The sequence below is a fragment of the Terrapene carolina genome, unplaced genomic scaffold, assembly GCF_002925995.2.
Source record: "Terrapene carolina triunguis isolate 2854851 unplaced genomic scaffold, T_m_triunguis-2.0 Scaffold210, whole genome shotgun sequence".
In the NCBI taxonomy this organism is placed as follows: Eukaryota; Metazoa; Chordata; order Testudines; family Emydidae; genus Terrapene; species Terrapene triunguis.
The window spans coordinates 27029933-27046660 of record NW_020664561.1 but is presented as its reverse complement, the minus strand read 5'-3'; the positions used below and the strand labels follow the sequence as shown (position 1 = coordinate 27046660).

At 40.2% G+C, this 16728-nt stretch overlaps 1 long non-coding RNA gene across 1 annotated transcript; it reads left to right on the top strand.

Moving 5' to 3' along the window:
• The first annotated feature begins 717 nt into the window (after positions 1-717).
• LOC113407199 lies at positions 718-15539 on the top strand. The gene is made up of 3 exons (XR_003369957.1): positions 718-785; positions 9975-10120; positions 15435-15539. It is a non-coding gene; the product is annotated as an uncharacterized LOC113407199 (long non-coding RNA).
• The last annotated feature ends 1189 nt before the right edge of the window (positions 15540-16728 follow it).

The window sequence follows — 16728 nt, the reverse complement described above, 5'->3', positions numbered from 1 at the left end:
GACGTATGGTAACCCTACTGTTAGCATAGGTAGCTGCTACACTGAAGGCTACAGCAGTGCAGCATATCTCCCTCCCCAGAGGGAGAGACATGGGGACTAAATGACCCCCCCCCGGCAAGCTCCTAACCCCACCCATGGCTAGAGCGTGGAGCGGGACCATTCCTCCCAAATCCACTCAGGAACGGGGTCTTCCACTCAGCCCTTCCTCCCCCACTGAGGGAGGCTCCCGACTCCAACCCCTCCCGCTTGCCTCCTAGCTCCCGCACCCATCCCTGGCTGCCCCACCCGAGACGTCTTCCCCTCCCCACCGCACACTGACCCTGATCCCCACGTGACCTCCCGTCCTAGAACAGGATCACACTGCCCCACTCGAACCCCAGCCTCCCATTGGCTAACGTGAATGATGCAGGGCTCCGCTGGGCGTGAGAGAGAACTGTGAGGGAACCCTCGACGCACGCGCAGAATGTGCCAGTGGCGGAGGTGGGAAGAGCCGTTGGGTTTCCCTGTCACAGGGGGAGGGAGACGATATTGGTGTAATAGCTGCAACGAGCAGGGCGCCGGCTATTGGCGGGTTCGAAGTGTGGGGTGCGCGAGGGGCGGGGCAGCGTTTGTTGGCAGCGTCGGGCTCTCCCCTCCCTTCTCGCGCTGCGGCGGCGGGCGCTCTAGAGTTGGTCCATCAGCGAAGTGGGCGGGGGGTGCGGAGTCCGCTGGGGGGAGGGAGGTGCTGCGAGGCGAGCGATCGGACCAGAAGGAGGCCGGCGGCTGCAGGCGGCCCCGGTGCTGAGGTGAGGTCCGGCCCGAGGCAGGCGGGAGAGTGGGGCCGCACTCGGCAGAGCGGCCGTATGGTGAGGGAGGGGGCAGGCCGGGGACGTTGCTGGGGCAATGTGGTGGTGTCGCGTAGAGGGTAGGACTATATCGACTGAGGAGGCAGCAATATTGGGGGGGCTGGAGGCGCGGTGGGTGACTGAGGGTAACTCGCTGAAGGCGAGGGCAGCTGTGGGGGTTGACCCGTGGGGGGGTCAATTATTGAGGGTGGAGGCTGGCTGGAGGGGGGATGCTGACCTGAGGGGGTCGATCAGGGAAAGGTGATGAATTGTTTCTTGTGATGTATGGCCCCCCAATATACTGATGTTCGTACCGGGGGTTGTGCTCATGGGGGCTACTGTTCCCTTGTGGGTTTTCTCTAAGCCCAGCGAGCTGATGATGCTTCTTCCCTCGCTGAGAGAAGCATGCTGGGTCGTTGCTCCCAAAGAAATAATTGCAGTTAACCTCGCTGCACCAACCTTGCAGTTTTGCATCAGTCCTTTCCCAATCGCAACATGGAATCAAACACTGCTCTAGTGGCTGATGAGGAGTTCTCTGTAGTGCAAAGAGATAAAGTGTCAAGGCAAAGCAATTTGGGGCTTTAAAATGATGCAGTGTCACTTGTTTGAATAATTTAACCCATGAAATGTCTTGTTTGTTGGCTGTGTCTGACTTACAATAAATGTGAAAAAATGATAGTGTTTAATTCCCAAATCCAGAGCATAGTGCAGTTGTTTTTAAAGTGCTTTCAGTGTTTTGTGCAGTTGTTTAATATTATATTCTGTTTTACAGAACTATAGCAGCAATCAATTTCTTATAGACCCCAAAACAAACACAGCAAGGGCTTATTGTAGTTTCATTGCTTGGGAGGGAAAATAGTCATTTGCTGTCACCAAACCAACCCTTTTTAAAAAATAATCTTTGAGGGATTAATTTCTTGATTTCTCCAGTGTGAGACAATAACATGATGACATCACATTAAGCATCTTCAGTCCTTACTCTTGCTGGTTGTTTGAATGACAGATAGTCATTAGATCAGGGGAGAAATGAAACAACCAAGATTGTTATTAAATACATCATAAAACTACAGAGAAGGGAACTATATGAAACAAATTTAAAAACTACATAAGGAGCAAAGTCCATAAACATTTTAATAAATAGAAATGGCAGCTTATACTAGTTCAGGTTGTAGCAGATGTCTCTGACCTAGTCCCTCGCCTCTTAAAAAGGAGATACAGGTACTTGGGAATCCTTGTTTTTTCTTTACTCTTCTTTACCACTTTGGCAATGTAAAGCCAAACTTGGACTCCCACCTTCAAGTTGCAGCCCTCGTATTCTTAGAGGTTTCTAGCTCCTGACTGTTTGTTTGTTAGCTTCTAGCCCCCAAAGATGCATAGATCATGTATCTTGGGGTTGCCATGGAGAGCCATGCAACCATTTCAGAATTCTGATGGACCTGCCAACTCTTACATCCAAAAGGGACAGTATAAAATTACCCTAATTAAAAAAGTTGATAAGGAAACATGTTGTGCACATTTTGGCCTTCTCATGTCTCCTTGGATCTTTAGGCTTCTCCTCCTATGTATCTCCATGGTAGTCCTTTGCCGAACACCTCACTGGGAGAGGACATCACTACCTATAGGTTCCGGAAACACTTTTTGTATTTCTCCTTAAAGAGAAGGCTTTCACTCTCTCCAGAGGTACTGCATGATACACACACCCATAAAACAAGATATATTAAATATAGAGAATCAGATACAAATAAATAGTTCATAGAATCATAGCACTGAAAGGGACCTTGAGAGGTCATCTAGTCCAGTTCCCTGCACTCAAGGCAGGACTAAGTATTATCTAGACCATCCCTGACAGGTGTTTGTCCAACCTGCTCTTAAAAATCCCCAATGATGGAGATTCCACAACCTACCGAGGCAATTTATTCCAGTGCTTAACCACTCTGACAGTTAGGAAGTTTTTCCTAATGTCCAACCTAAACCGCCCTTGCTGCAATTTAAGCCCATTGCTTCTTGTTCTAGCCTCAGAGGTTAAGAACAATAACAGGTTAAGAAGAATGAAATATGTTAGGTAAAAACTTTGCAAATGCCCAAACAGGCTTCTCTTAGCTTCGTTACAGAGAAGAAAAGAATCTACATGCCTAAAAAGCAGGTCTCATCTCATGCACTCCTCCCCACACTCCAGTCAGAGTTACAGCTTCTTGCTGCTGTGTCCAGAATGATCTCTAGTGTTAGTCTTGAACCTACTTATTATTTCCTGTTGATCCAGCACACCCCATTTTCTTAACTAGTTTTTTTTCCAGATCTGTATCACACAGTAGAAGTTTGGGAATGCAGCTGCTCCCCCACCCTTCAGGAAATGGCCTACTGGGGAGAAGATAGCCCTCTTCAGATGATTACTACTTGCCTTTAAAATGCTTCGTTACTGAACTCTAGTACAGCTTTCCACAGATCCTTGTGTCTGGCTGCATCCAGTTTATCCAGTTCTTTTTCTTAAACATTTTGTTTCAATTTTCCTTTGCCATGAAATATAAATTATGGATAGACTCTAGACCCTCTATCACAATATTTTTCCCTTTTAGTCAATTTTACTTTGTGCACTTGACAGCAGTTGTGGTTCAGCCAGTTTCATTCTTTCCTCCATATAATCCTGTAGGCCCTGATCCTAAAATCACACATATATTTATCTTTAAGTACCTGAGTAGCATCAGTCTTCTTAATCAGACTACTTGTATTCTTAAAGTTAAGCATGTGTAAATATTTGCCAGACTGGTACCTTTGTCATTTTTTTCTTTGCTGGAAAGATGATTGTAAACATAAAAATTCCTGACAAAACTTCTAAAGAAAAATAAAATTCAGGCTATATTACTTAAAATTTGCTTTAATTTCTTTTTAAAAGTTCAAGTTCAATGTCACTGCTAAGGGACACTATCTTTCAGAAAGAAATGTCAATTTAAAAATCATTTACCTATTATTCTTATGAGTAACACACAGGAATCCTATAAATGAAAGATTAGAGACAGTGTTTCTGAAGTGTTTTTCCTGTTTTTTCTCTGTGCATTTGACACTACTTCTACATTTGTGTGTACTATTGTCTCTGTATAGTCATTCTATTTATGAAAGACCTATATAAACAGGAAGAAAATATTTTAAAAAGATAAAGTCCCACAAAAACTTGGGAACAGGCATAATATCTGAAAATATTTCTTTTTTTTAACTGATTGTCTTGATGGTGTCCCTCTCTTACAAACTAGTGTTTGTTTTTTGTTTTGTTTTTGTTTTCCAGTTTTTCCTTTTAGTTGATAAACGTGTAAGTAATACTAGTGGAAGAATATAGTTTTATTTCCTTGTTTTTGTTCTAAGTTAGTACGCTTTAAGTTTCTGGGTTCTAAGGCTCCAGATTTCCAACATATAAAATCTGAATACTGACAATATTTTGCGTAATAAAGGCTGTGTTTCTGCTTAACCGAAATATCCTACTCTTGCTTAAGCTGATCAAGCTTTGAAAAATTATTTTGGCATATCTGGGTGAGAACTGGCTAAAATTCCCCTTCTGTTGCTTCTATTTGGACCAAAATCTAGTCTTGCTTTATCACTAGTGCCAGAGGAAAGAAAATACCAGCGCCTACTTACAGTATTAAGTAACCTTTTACAGCTATTCAGTATGATGTGAGGATCCTGAGGTATACTTCACTTGATCACCTTCAGCTCTAATGTTCCAGTGTTATGTTAGTATATTGATATTCTTAGAACAACTTTGGAGTACTTCTGAGGAGTTTGGTAGCTGATCAAGTGACTTGATGTGTGTGTCTGAATTTGAACTAACGGATCTGTCCCTCTGCCACCTTGGAAAGATTGAGACAGACTTGGTCTCCCAACTTGATCTCCTACAACACTTATCTACATTTCTCTTCATACAGCTGCAAAAGCATTGCTCTATCAACTTTGTGTTATAGCTGGATGAGCAATGGCATATTACCTTAACTATTGGTTTATGTTTTTTGATGGGAAGCTGTTTAACACTTCTGGCAGCTCAGCCTAGGCTACTGTTAACAACACTTAACTCTGATCATGTTTGGAGAATATGGTTCTTTCTCACAGTTTGGGTGCTACCCTTAAAAGTAGATGCATACGTACGATGAAGTTTATGTGCATGGCTTATGAACCTTCAACTGGTATTATGTTCTGAAAAAGAACCTACTTAAAGCCATGTACATTTTCAAAAAGTTTCTCAAAATCCTTTTTGGCTGTCTTCTATTTACTGCATTCTGCTCCTCTCAATACCTACAGTGTTTTATGCTGCTTTTTTGTTTTGTTCTAATGCTCCAGGGTTTCTCCATGTGATCTTGCAAGCAAGGATTTATTATCGGAGAGGACAGATGATCCTATTGTGACCAAGCAGTATTTATACAGTAATAAATACTAGAATTAATCTGATATATCAGATGGAAGGGGGAATGAAGGCAGAATGCAGGCCAACCTATCACTTTGCTCTACAAGGAGGCCATGAGGGAAAGTAATTAGGCACTTTGTGACAGATCTGCATCTGCTTCCCCAACATCATTGGAGTACACAGTTATTGAATGCAAAGGTATAATTCAACTGCATAATGAACTGTTTAATACATATCTCCAATAAGTATTATTTATTATTTGCATAATCATAGTGGCTAGGAGCCCCAGTGATGGACCAAGAACCTGTTGTATGTACAAACACAGAACAAAAAGACAATCCCTGCCCAGAAGAGCTTAGAATCTAAGTATAAGAAAAGGAACAGATGGATACTGATGGGGCGGGGGGCGGGGTACACAAGGAAACAGTCAGACTTTTCCCCCCCCACTCTCTATTTACGGTAAGGCAGTTTAAATAAATGTTGTTTTTTCCCTTTACGTAAATTAGCATTAACTATCTTGTGGAAAGCAAATAGTTCCCGAATGCTTTCACTTACTTTAGTACATGTTCATTCTGTCCTCGCTAGTTCACCCTGTTCAACTGACAGTCCGCAGTTTTGAAAAGACTAACCTCCTTTCCAGTGTAGCTTTTTTTTTTCCCCACTCCACCATAATATGCTGCTGTTAACTTGGGAATGATGGATATAGGTGATAGGCCAGTCAGTGTTGGTGGCAATAAACTGCTGTGGGTCATTCTAACTGTACATGATATCCAGCATCTGTCAAAGTTGTGTCTAAACTCTCATTCCTAAAGGTTAAGAATGGCATTTGCTGGTACAGTAATGAGTTCTCTTTGCCTTGAATTGAATGTTTCTGTAGCTCAACTATGTAACTCTTCACGAAGATGTAATGTGCAATCTTGCCTTAGTTTGTATATACGTATCACTACTAAAGAGGAATACAACACTAAGCACCTGTTGATCAACTTATGGAAATAAAAATATATGCTCTTTTGCCCCTCTTTTCTAGAGGACCCAAATAGTGTAGAGTTCTCTCACTTTTTAAAGGGAAAAATGAAAGAGTAAAGTTGGGGCCTAAGCAGATTTATTAGATCCCCTTTGAAGAAGAAATGCCATGCTTTAAGAAGGAGCTGAACTAAGTACAGAGTATTGATCTGCCTATTTTTTGTGTAATATGCAGTGTTACTTCTGATCCACCCTGGACCATCTTGGCACAGAAATAATCAACGTTTAATGCTGGTCTCTCCCCATCTGCTGTTCTTTGACATCATTTAACATGCTCCATTTCCCAAATTGAGGGTACTAAGTAGTTTCCCTGTTGGATAAGAGAGGCTTGAAATCTGTCCAGAGACACTTGGAGGACAGGATTACTTTTCTTGTTTGTTGGGATAACATTCAAACTTTGAGGTTAGATCTTGGTAACAAAACGTACCAAATGGTTGGTTGGAGTAGTGATATAATTTGAATTGTTGTTAAAATATTGAATGCAGTCTTTAAAATAGGAGTAGTAAAAGCAGATGTCAAAGCATAGTAAAAGCCCTGTCTTACTTTGGGGGTTGCTCAGTTTGCATGGTGCTGAAGCAAACTTTAAAATTGCAAATGCAGTCCCTACTTGTGTGAGGTTTATGAAGAATACTATCTACAGAGTGTTGGCTTTCAACCCAGGAGTATATTTATAGATCGGATTGGTCTGGCCAAACCAAAAATGAGAAAATCCCAGTGGTTTGATGTAAAAAAAAATGAATAAAAGGAATAAATCCTCAGTTATGCATGCTTTGTTACTTAATCAAAAACAATCAAACACCTCTCCCTCCCCCCCCCCCCGCACTAAAATACCAATGGGTGATCGAGAAGTAATTCTTGTTGTGTTTTTGAATCTGTTTCAGTTTGCTGACTAGACTTATTGTAAGAATTTAAAATGGTATTATACTGCTGGCATTTCTCATTGTATTCGTTTCTTATTTTGCAGTAGTGTGGTATTGCCATACTTAAGCACTTAAACAGATGCTTTGCATATAAGAACAGCCATACTGGGTCAGACCAAAAGTCCATCTAGCCCAATATACTGTCTTCCGACAGTGGCCAGTGCTAGGTGCTTCAGAGGGAACGAACAGAACAAGTAATCAAGTGATCCATCCGCTGTCATCCATTCCCATTCTGGCAAACAGAGGCTAGGGACACCATCCCTGCACATCCTAACTAACAGCCATTGATGGATCTATCATCCATGAACTTAACTGGTTCTTTTTTGAACCCTGTTACAGTCTTAATCTTCACAACATCCCCTGGCAAGGAGTTCCACAGGTTGACTGTGTGTTGTGTGAAGAAATACTTCCTTTTGTTTGTTTTTAAACCTGCTGCCTATTAATTTCATTTGGCGACCCCTAGTTCTTGTGTTATGAGAAGGAGTAAATAACTCTTCTTTATTTACTTTCTCCACACCTGTCATGATTTTATAGACCTCTATCATGTCCCCCCTTAGTCATCTCTTTTCCAAGCTGAAAAGTCCCAGTCTTATTAATCTCTCCTCATACAAAAGCTGTTCCATACCTTTAATAATTTTTGTTGCCCTTTTCTGAACCTTTTCCAATTCCAATATATATTTTTTGAAATGGGGCAACCACATCTACACGCAGTATTCAAGATGTGGGCGTACCATGGATTTTTATATTTTCTCTCCCTTAATGATTCCCACCATTCTATTAGCTTTTTTGACTGCCACTGCACATTGAGTGGATGTTTTCAGAGAACTATCCACAATGACTCCAAGATCTTTCTTGAGCGGTAACAGCTAATTTAGACCCCATCATTTTATATGTATAGTTGGGATTATGTTTTCCCATGTGCATTACTTTGCATTTATCAATGTATTTGTGGTTACTACTTGTCCTCTTGGCTACGCCCAGTTCTCTGCACTAACTTGTTCATAGGATAATAAAGAGCTACAAAAGTAGTTAGCTGACTCTGACCTAAACATTGATTGTCGTAATACTGTATGTAAAGAGCAGTTCTGCTCTGAAAAGTTACTCTGTAATAAAGACATTGTGAGGTTCATCTTTGATCCTCACAACGACTTCTATATTAAATATGCTTAATTAACAAGTAATAAGATGGCTCTTAGAACTACCAGTTGTGTATATTCAGTCTTGGATCTGAGAGTTTGACTGGGTTCTTTCCATGTAGATTATTGTTATTAATAAAGGTTATACAGGCTAAACTGTGTCTTCAGAGAATGTAGTTCTGTGTTTTCAAGTCATTATGTGGCCTGTAAATCTTGCCACATGCCTTAACTAAGCATTTTCAGTTAACTATCTAACATTAGAGAATACTGCAGATAAGACCCAATCCATCTCATTGCAGTAAATGTCAATGGGAATTGGATCAAGCTTATAATAAGGTTACCATACTTAAAATCGTATGTAAACTTGGCAAAATTTAAGGCTCCATTCCGAGTGTACGTTAAGTGCACGATTCTCTTCAAGGTCCCTGAACTCTTCCTTTCCCACATCTTGTTTTGCAGTGCCAGCTGAATACCACTTTACTCCAGAAGCGATCCCATTGTTCCTAATCTTTTCCCATTGCAATGGGACTACCTTGTGAAATAGGGTATTACTCAATGTGAGTAAAGTCAGATTCTGGCTCTAAATTTGGAGTATTAAATGAACTGAAAGGTTTCTCCCCCCCCCCTCCCCAATTCCCCCCTGTGACAGTAACTGTCTCCACAATTTTTTGGTATATATGCACACTTTATCCTTCCTATTTGGGTGTTGGTTTTAGACGTCTTACAGAAGTGAAAAGGAAGTAGTCCTTTAAGAACACTGGTGAGTTTCTTTCTGACTAGAGGCGGTTTCTGAATCGGGAATTGCTTGTTTGTGAGGTGGATAAAATAATTTGATCTTGTTTTGTAGACAGGAGTATATTAATTAATGTTGAGGGTAGGTCATGTATGACTAATACTAAGAATAATACTTGGCACTTGCATAGCATTCTCTGTCATCAAAGTGCTGTACAAACATGAATCCTTAACAGGTAAGGGAGGGAGAAAAGGAAGCATTATCCAAATTTGGTAAAACGGGTATACAGAGGTTAAATGATTTGGTGTACAGCCAGGATTACAATTTGCTAGTTCTTGGTTTCCAGTGCTTGTCCTCAGTCTCCTAGACCACTCTTCCTCTTGTGGGATAGGGGAAGCTATAAAAGGAATGGTTTTGGCTCCCATATCTTGAATGAAATGGCACCTATACTTTGTATCTTTGATGGTGTGTTTTAAGCTACACCGCTACCTCGATATAACGCGACCTGATATAACACGAATTCGGATATAACGCGGTAAAGCAGTGCTCTGGGAGGGCAGTGCTGCGCACTCCGGTGGATCTAAGCAAGTTCAATATAACGCGGTTTTACCTATAACACGGTAAGATTTTTTGGCTCCCGAGGACAGCGTTCTATCGAGGTAGAGGTGTATTTGTAATAGCCTTTGAACACCTATTCAAGAATAAAATCTTTCTTAATGGGGTGTGATGTCATATCCATGAATTATGATAGTCCACTAATTAGTGGAAGGAGCTGACTTCCTTCGCTCCCCACTGCTCAGCCATTGGGGAAGGAGCAAGGGATGAAAGGTAAGATGAAAAGGGAAGGCAGCTATGGGAGTGAGTCGATTGAGAATCAAATTAATGTATTAAAAATTTGTGTTTATTCATTATTTTTCTGTTAAAAATGATATTTTTAAATGTATTTTTTTAAAGGGGAGCTTATCTGCGGTGCAGCTACTACCTTTTCCCTTCTATTGGGAATCTCCACTGTTCTGCGGGCTGTCAGAGAAGACACTACTAACTAAATATAAGCACTTCAAGGGTCTGAAGAGTCCTGGAAGCTGATAGGTTGTGAGGAGGTAAGAACTCAGAACTGTAATGCATCTTCATAGTGAGCTTTGTAAACTGGTTTTGGCTGTTAATTTTGATATCTGCAGGTTCAGAAAAAACTAACTAGAATGAGGTATAGCAGGGGTTGGCAACCTTTCAGAAGTGGTGTGCCGAGTCTTCATTTATTCACTCTAATTTAAGGTTTCGCGTGCCAGTAAGACATTTTAACGTTTTTAGAAGGTCTCTTTCTAGAAGTCTATAATATATAACTAAACTATTGTTGTATGTAAAGTAAATAAGGTTTTTAAAATGTTTAAGAAGCTTCATTTAAAATTAAATTAAAATGCAGAGTCCCCGGACTGGTGACCAAGCCCCGGGCAGTGTGAGTGCCACTAAAAATCAGCTCGCGTGCCGCCTTTGGCACACGTGCCATAGGTTGCCTACCCCTGAGGTATAGGAATAGCTAATAACAATGTGCTTGCCTAGTCTTATTCTGTCAAGATGCTTTGTTTCTATTCCCAGAGGGAAAAGGAGTTCAGGGATTCTTATACATCAGTGGACCTTTCCGAATTTTTTTTTTTCAAGCCTATAATCATACACTGATGAAAATTTCTTGTGAAGTCGCTGGTTGATGAAACCTCTGATTTGTTCAAGGAATAGGTAGTCAAAGTTAACATATTCAAAGTGTTTGGGAATCTTAGGATGTCAGTCTTAGCTGAGGCGTATGTCTTTTCTTTCTGTTTTTGATTGTCTGCAGTGTTCCATAAAGTACATATTACTTATTTTAAAATTGTGTCCATCTAAAGCTGTGGGTGATTGTAAAAAAAAAAAATGCTGGGAAAAAAACATGCAAATTAAGATCAGTGTACAAAGTATTTACACTAGCAATAGTCTACATGTAGGTTGGGCTGATGGTCCAGTGATAGCACAGTGCACCATTGGGCTGGGGCTTCTCTTCCATGTTCACAGTGGCTAGAAGCTCTGTGGAACCTGCTTTCGCACATCTGGCGGGGGGGGGGGGGGGGTAGGTGGGAGGGGAAGGGCTTGTGTAGTTGTCTAGTAAACCTCTGTCCCCTGCCCTTTCCTTCAAGCAAATCTGAAAATAATAATTCATTAGTCTCTGGAGAGTTCTGCTTCCTACCTGTTTGCTGGAAGAATAGTTACCACAAAATGAGTCTCTTCACAGTTAGCCTGTTTGTTCTCAAGATAGCTTTCATCCTGGAGACATTTGCTGCATGTGGAATTAAGCCAAGAGGTAGGGAAGATGATTATTATAAACAACAAAACAAAAATAATCATTAGACTTCAAATCAACACTGTCTCAATTTAAATCCCAAAAGGATCAGATCATTAGTAAAAGAACCTCTCTTATTCTTTCTCAACCTACCAGCTGAGGAGAGGAAACTTGAAACTCTTAAACTGGTGCAGAGAAATTTATAGAAATTAGTGTGGTGTTTTCTTTTACCCAGAATCCATAAAGCTGTGCAGAACTGTACATAACTTTGACAGAGACAAGGTGGGTGAGGTAATATCTTTTATTAGACTAGCTTCTGTTGCTGAAAGAGATGAGTTTTTGAGCTCCACAGAGAATCTCAAAAGCTTGTCCCTTTCACCAACACAAGTTGATCCAACAAAAGATATTATCTCACCCACTTTCTCTCTCTCTCTCACTCTCACTCTCATATATCCTGGGACCGACACAGCTACAAATCACCATCATAAATAACCTTGTCATGTCTAACCACTATGTGGCATTCTATATTAATGGTTCAGAAAATCTGTGTTTTCCCAACACATTATGAACAGCTGTTTGAGTCCCAGTCATGGAATATCAGAAATCAAGAATGAATAGTGGATATTATTTTTCCGCTAGTTACTATAAAAAATATTTATATTACTCAATGTGATAATTTTGCTTCAAATGTACTACCCCATGTCTTTGGTTTAGTGAGCCCATTATCTGCTTCATGTATTGGGATGTGACTTATTAATTCAGGTGAACTTATTAAAAGTATTTTGAAATTGAATCAAAAGCCAAAATCAAGCTTCTTCTAGTTCTGCTCTGTGTTCTTTGCACCATGGCCCATATTTTGTGGAATTTTGTGTGTGCACAGGTCTGAAAATCTGGGCCCATACTAACATCTAGATTTAAGAAAGAAACTTGTCAGTATATTTTACAGTAACTCCCCATTTAATGTTGTCCCACTTAACGTTGTTTCAATGTTACGTCCCTGCTCAATTAGGAAACATGCTAGTTTAAAGTTGTGCAATGCTCCCTTATAATGTTGTTCAGGAAGAAATTCCTACTAATCCTAATTTTTCAGGTGCTTTAAAACTTTATGAAAAAATATCCATTGAGCTAAACCCTCATTCATTTATTCCATCCCAGATATGACTTTATGTGCAAGGTTGGTGTGGTGGAAATATGGTAAACCTTTGTTTGACTTGTATGTATGGCTTTTTTTTGTTTTGTATTTTAATTTCCAATAAGGCTTTCATCAGTAAAGGCACTCTTTCACACATTTGTGAGTTTAGTTTTGTTCAAAGTCATGGAAGAGTTAAACTCAAGTGACTTCTTTTTAAACTTCATCCTTACTATGGACCTATTCCTTGGTATAGACAGGTGTCATTGTCCTGCCTGAAGACGTTTTAGTTGAAAATACAGATTATATATATATATATATATATAAAAGGCATACTGTATACTCACAATATCCACTTTTCTGTTACATTTTTAATATTGAATAGCAAGATACAGTTCTCTAAGGGTTCACCTACACAAAAGAAAAAATATCCCTCCTCTCCCAACCCCCCCAAGAACCACACACCATGAGCGAGTCTCAGAGTCTGGGTCAACTGACTTGGGCTCGCAGTGTGGGACTAAAAATAGCAGTGATGTTCAGGCTCAGGCTGGAGCCTGGACTCTGAGGCTTGGTCTACACTGGGGAGGGAGGGATCGATCTAAGATACTCAACTTCAGTTGCAAGAATAGTATAGCTGAAGTCGACGTATCTTAGATTGACAGAATCACTTACTTCGCGTCCTCGCGGCGCGGGATCGATGACCGCCGCTCCGCCGTCGACTCTGCTTCCGCCTCTCGCTGTGGTGGAGTTCCGGAGTCGATGGCAGAGTGATCGGGGATCGATTTATCACGTCTACACTAGACACGATAAATCGATCCCCGATAGATGGATCACTACCTGCCAATCCGGCGGGTAGTGTAGACGTACCCTGAGACTGAATGTCTACACTGCTATTTTTAGCTTGCACCATGAATCTGAGTCAGTTGACCTAGGCTCTAAAACTCGCTTCCACTTTATTTTTTATTTTGTTCTGTGTAGACGCACCCAAAAATGAAATTTCTCCCATTGCAACAAATGCCAAATTCTCTAAATCATCTTAGAAAATCTAAACCCATATGAGTATATAAGGGTACATTTACACTGCACACTAAGCCTGGGCTCTGGCTCAAGGTTTGAACCCAAGCCCCCCTTCCATCCACACACAAATCAGTCTAACTTGGGTCAGCAAGCATTCAGGGCCCAGGTCCTAGCACCCTGCCGGGGGCGGGGGAGGTCAGAGCCCAAGTCCTGCTGAGACTCTGGTCCAAACCCTGTTATTTTGCAGTATGGATGCAGGTCAAGCCACAAACCCGCGTCAGAAGGTTTGAGACCTGGGTCCAGTAATTGTAAACCAAGATTTATAATGCAGTGTAGATGCTCAAGCATGGGCTTGGAAACACAGAGTCCACAAGCCCCGGTCCTGTAGACCTGTGCTTCGTGTGCAGTGCAGACATATCCTTTGAGTGTCTAGGGGTTCTCATGTTTTTCCTTTATACATTTGGACTGCATTATGAACAAAAAATTGTTTATTTGAATATGTGATCATTGATGTATGTTCAAAAATGCACTGATTTCTAGTTTACTTCTCTCTTTTTCAGAGCTTCAGAACACAAAATGCTATGATTCAGACATAAATGTAAAAATTGGATAATTTAAAGTTGTGGGAAATCACAGGAACTATAAATTGACCCCTTGTGCATTGTTTGTAACGTTGTTTATCATATTAATTTTTATGCCATTATACAAAAGCATAGTGTGTATACAATGTGTAGGTTGAAAAGGTTCCGTTACCACTTCCATGGAAGCTATAACTCCCTCATTCCTGTGCATTCAAAATCTTTAATCATATTGTTGCATTAGTGGGGCAGGGCTTGTTTGGCACTTCTATTATGTAGATTGTAACATAAATCCTTCCCAATCCATGAAGACTCAATTGAATTTTGAAATGTATGTGTTCCTCCCTTGAATTATTATTATTAAAAAAAAAAAATTCACACCCACTTATTGCGACTGAGGCAGTTGTAACACCTGCATGGAAGGGGTGAAAGAACTGTCTTACTGGAAGAGGGCTGATAAATTGGTTATGGAGTGCTGGCCAGAGAGGAAGTCTTGGCAGGACTGGGTAGGGGAAAAAGCACTATTGGAGGCAAATGGGAGCATTATGTTGGAATTATAAGTTATGGAAGTGGTTGATGCTGGAAGCAGAAATAAGAAAAAATTTGGAGGGGAGAGGTGTATGTGGAGAGATGGAAGGATGCTGTGTGGAAAATGTGGGTCCAAGACTAAATCTATGAATTAAATAAAGGTGGATTGAATTAGAGCTTCAGAATTTCCTCTTGGTGTTCTGGTGACTGTATAGAGTGCTTGAGTTTTGCTGTCATGTATTGACATCTCTAAAATCTCTTGCTGGAATGCATAGCCGTGTAATTCACAAGTGCATGTTAACATGATTTACATATAAACATGAAAGATGCTATATTAAAACCAAACTCATGCATATTTATCCTTTAAGCTTGTCACTTGGAATTGTACCCAGGACAAAAGACTAGCAACATAATGATAGCTGATTCAAAATCTAGCTGAACACAGAGTACTGCTTTCTGTTGAACCTTTTTTTTTTTCAGCTGCCTGCATACAAAAATTCCCATGGTCACAGTGAAACACTTTGCTTCTCTCACTTTAAATGATTGATAAGATTTAGCACTCAGCAGGGATAGCTTTGCGTTTTGCATCAGCCCAAGGTGGTTATGAGTTCTTTGAAAATGAGACTTCAAGGCAAGCATCTTTTGTTCCCTTCGCAGAAATGCAGCTGAATGGAACTGAAAGGGCCACAGACGCAAGAACTTGGGACACGTTTATGGAAAATTAAGCTGTGTTTAGCACTGATTTCTTTTCCTTATTAATAAAGAAGAGTATTTCAGCAGGAGCTTAGGATGTATTAACTCTAACTTGTTAATATACTAACTGGGATAATGTGCTGACAACAATTCTCCGTATTAAGGTACTTGTCCTGCCTGCAGAACACTTTTCTCTACTGATAATGCAATTCAATGGAGGAAAGTAATGTTTTGATAAGCATGCGTGAAGATCATTCCTTTCATGTTCGCTACAGGTAAGACTATGTACTGTTTTGTATAAAACTTTAAGTACTGTGTTAACAATAGAAACCTTATGTGAATGTTCAATACTGTTCTTTTTAGAGAGAAATAGCAAAGTTAAACATAATTTCAACAGGAACCTATTTCTTTACCTATGTTACTAGTGGCACTGTACCTTAAAACTGAAAGAAATTTAAAAATATCACTTCTTACTGTTTAAAAGTTTTGCTCTTTTACTTTTCTTGGCTTGAACAATGAAAATAGACTAGTCAGTTGCCTGGCTGATTTCATTCATACATTAGTATAGTGCAAACTCTGGTGGAAAATATTTGCACTGGATGGGGGAACTTTCCATTAGAAACTTTTCTAATGGTATTAGGTTTCGTCAAAGCTTATTTTGCAAAACCTAAAATTTGGTTCAGATTTGACCTGACAGTGTCTCATTTGTTCCTGAATGCAAGAATTGTGTGAGATGAGAAAATAATTTTAAAAAACTGTCATTCCACACTTCTGTAAGTTTGGTACTGTTCTTCCAAGAAGTTCCACTTTTTATACCTTCCATAGCTCTGCTCTGAAACTGTCACTGTCCTGGAACTGTGTGCTGTTGCAAAATGAACTGGTGTATGTGATTTACTATAAAAATATTGCAGTGTTTGAGGGCTTAGTATGCCAATTTGATGTGACTTTTTGTTCTGTTCTAAGAAGGAAGTGGAGCATAATCCCAGTAGTGTAATTCATGTGTACCTCCCTTCATTGACTTTATCAGTTAATTGCTTGAAATGGTCCACTTTATTTGATAGTCTTCTGCTGTATTGTGTTATCTTGCTGTACCCCCTTGACCGTACCCCCAGCACCTCCACAAACTATGTGTAGTTTCATAATCTGCTGACTATATGAGCTAGGGAGAGTGTCCTAAGAGGTGGTACTTGCATACATATGGATGACAATGCTTAAAGGTGTAAAGAGGAGGAATGTTGGCTTGGAGGTGAAGTTGCTATATCTTGATATAACTTAACATTCTAAACACTTAAAAGCTGTCAAAGTTAAACTTGCTTGATATGCTCTTATTGAGACAAATGCTGTCTTCATTAAATAGGGATATTCACCTTCCTCGTGTAGATGTTGAAATTTGGTTATAAAGCAGGTTAAAGGTGAAGGACTATAGAAATACTTAGTGCTCTTGCTGTTGGGTGGTGG